At 37.5% G+C, this 3,374-nt stretch overlaps 1 non-coding gene across 1 annotated transcript; it reads right to left on the bottom strand.

Annotated features, from left to right (window-relative positions):
• Positions 1-1,132: 1,132 nt before the first annotated feature.
• LOC127742208 (small nucleolar RNA R71) lies at positions 1,133-1,240 on the bottom strand. The gene has a single exon (XR_008003395.1). It is a non-coding gene; the product is annotated as a small nucleolar RNA R71 (small nucleolar RNA).
• Positions 1,241-3,374: the final 2,134 nt, after the last annotated feature.

Genomic DNA, 3,374 nt, shown 5'->3' with positions numbered 1-3,374 from the left:
TAAATTCTAGAATCATATCTTTTAGTTTCTTGTTAGTCAAGTAATCAATTTTAATTTTAAAAAAAAAATCAAATCTTTTTCCAAAATATCTTTTTCAATCATATCTTTTCAAAATATCTTTTTCTAAAATTATATTTTTTTCAAAATTAATTTCAAAATCTTTTCTAAATTTCTTATCTTTTCAAAATTGATTTTCAAATCTTTTTCAACTGACTAATTGACTTTTTGTTTGTTTCTTAACTTTTTCAAAACCACCTAACTAATTTTATCTCTCTAATTTTCGAAAACTCCTCTCCCTTTTTCAAAAATTCTTTTTAATTAACTAATTGTTTCAAATTTTATTTTTTTTCTTCTCTTAATTTTCGAAAATCACTAATTTTTCAAAAATAATTTTCGAATTCTCTCTCTCATCTTTTTCAATCTATTTATTCATTTACTAACACTTCTCTTCATCTTAAAATTCGAACCCCCTTTTCCTCTCTGAGTTTGAATTTTCCTTTTTTCCTTCTTTTATTCTTTTCTTTTTCTACTAACATAAAGGAATCTCTCTACTGCGGTAAAGAGGATCCCTATTATTATTTTCTGTTATCTTCTTTTTCATATGAGCAGGATCAAGGACAAGGACATTTTTGTTGAAGCAGATTCTGAACCTGAAAGGACTCTGAAAAGGAAACTAAGAGAAGCTAAATTACAACAATCTAGAGACAATCTTACAGAAATTTTTGAAAAGGAAGAGGATATGGCAGCCGAAAATAATAATGCAAGGAGGATGCTTGGTGATTATACTACACCTACTTCCAAGTTTGATGGAAGAAGCATCTCAATCCCTGCCATTGGAGCAAATAATTTTGAGCTGAAGCGTTAACTAGTTGCTCTAATGCAATAGAACTGCAAGTTTCATGGACTTCCATCAGAAGATCCCTATCAGTTTTTAACTGAGTTCTTGTAGATATGTGAGACTGTTAAGACTAATGGAGTAGATCCTGAAGTCTACAGGCTCATGCTTTTCTCTTTTGCTGTAAGAGACAGAGCTAGAACATGGTTGGACTCACAACCTAAAGATAGCCTGGACTCTTGGAATAAGCTGGTCATGGCATTCTTGGCTAAGTTCTTTCCTTCTCAAAAGCTGAGCAAACTTAGAGTGGATGTTCAGACCTTCAAACAAAAAGATGGTGAATCCCTCTATGAAGCTTGGGAAAGATACAAGCAGATGACCAAAAGGTGTCCTTCTGACATGCTTTCAGAGTGGATCATTTTGGATATATTCTATTATGGTTTATCTGAGTTCTCTAAGATGTCACTGGACCATTCTGTAAGTGGATCCATTCACCTAAAGAAAATGCCTACAGAAGCTCAAGAACTCATTGACGTGGTTGCAAATAACTAATTCATGTACACTTCTGAGAGGAATTCTGTGAGTAATGGGATGCCTCAGAGGAAGGGAGTTCTTGAAATTGATGCTCTGAATGCCATATTGGCTCAGAACAAAATGTTGATTCAGCAAGTCAACATGATTTCTCAAAGTCTGAATGGATGGCAAAATGCATCCAACAGTACTAAAAAGGCATCTTCTGAAGAAGAAGCTTATAATCTTGAGAACCCTGCAATAACATAGGTGAATTGCATGGGTGAAACCTATGGGAACACCTATAATTCTTCATGGAGAAATCATCCAAACTTCTCATGGAAGGATCAACAAAAGCCACAACAAGGCTTTAATAATGGTGGAAGAAACAGGCTTAGCAATAGCAAGCCTTTCCCATCATCTTTTAAGCAACAGACAGAGAATTCTGAGCAGAGCTCCTCTAGCTTAGCAAACATAGTCTCTGATCTGTCTAAGGCCACTTTAAGTTTCATGAGTGAAATAAGGTCATCTATCAGAAATTTGGAGGCACAAGTGGGCTAGCTGAGTAAGAAAATCATTGAAACTCCTCTTAGTACTCTCCCAAGCAATACTAAAGAGAATCCAAAAAGAGAGTGCAATGACATTGACATAATCAAAATGGTCGAACCTAGAGAGGAAGGGGAGGATGTGAATCCCAATGAGAAAGACCTCATGGGACGTCTCTCAGACAAGAAGGAGTTCCCTATTAAGGACCTAAAGGAATCTGAGGCTCATATAAAGACCATAGAGATTCCATTAAACCTCCTTCTACCATTCATGAGCTCTGAAAACTATTCTTCCTCTGAAGAGGATGAAGATGTAACTGGAGAGCAAGTTGCTCAATATCTAGGAGCTATCATGAAGCTGAATGCCAAGCTATTTGGTAATGAGACTTGGGAAGATGCACCTCCCTTGCTCATTAGTGAACTAGATAGATGGGTTCAGCAAACTTTACCTCAAAAGAAATAAGATCCTGGTAAATTCTTAATACCCTATACCATGGGCACCATGACCTTTGAGAAGGCTCTATGTGACCTGGGATCAGGTATAAATCTTATGCCACTCTCTGTAATGGAGAAACTGGGAATCTTTGAGGTACAAACTGCCACTTTCTTATTAGAGATGGCAGACAAGTCAATATCTCATTGCAAATGGCAGACAAGTCAGTAAGACAAGCTTATGGATTGGTAGAGGACGTGTTGGTAAAGGTTGAAGGCCTTTACATCCTTGCTGATTTCATAGTCTTAGACACTAGGAAGGAAGAAGATGAATGCATCATCCTTGGAAGACCTTTCCTAGCCACAGCAGAAGCTGTGATTGATGTTAACAGAGGAGAATTAGTCCTTCAATTGAATGGGGACTACCTTGTATTTAAGGCCCAAGGGTATCCCTCTGTAAACATGAAAAAGAGGCACGATAAACATCTCTCAATACAGAGTCAAATAAAGCCCCCACAATCAAACTCTAAGTTTTTTGTTGGGAGGTGGTGCACGAAATTGTGATCAATACTTTTCACAAATCAAATAATCCCCGGTAATGAATCCAAAAACTTGGTGTTCACTACCATGGCATAAACAAAACTTCGCACAACTAACCAGCAAGTGTACTGGGTCGTCCAAGTAATAAACCTTACGCGAGTAAGGGTCGATCCCACAGAGATTGTTGGTATGAAGCAAGCTATGGTCACCTTGTAAATCTCAGTCAGGCAAACTCAAATGGGTATGGTGATATACGAATAAAACTATGAAGATAAAGATAGAGATACTTATGCAATTCAGTGGTAGGAACTTCAGATAAGCGTATGAAGATGCCTTCCCTTCCGTCTCTTTGCTTTCCTACTGTCTTCATCCAATCCTTCTTACTCCTTTCCATGGCAAGCTTAAGCAAGGGTTTCACCGTTGTCAGTGGCTACCTCCCATCCTCTCAGTGGAAATGTTCAACGCACCCTGTCATGGCACGGCTATCCATCTGTCAGTTCTCGATCAGGCCA

Source organism: Arachis duranensis, chromosome 9 (assembly GCF_000817695.3).
Source record: "Arachis duranensis cultivar V14167 chromosome 9, aradu.V14167.gnm2.J7QH, whole genome shotgun sequence".
NCBI classification, from domain to species: Eukaryota; Viridiplantae; Streptophyta; class Magnoliopsida; order Fabales; family Fabaceae; genus Arachis; species Arachis duranensis.
This window is presented reverse-complemented; position numbering and strand designations above follow the sequence as displayed.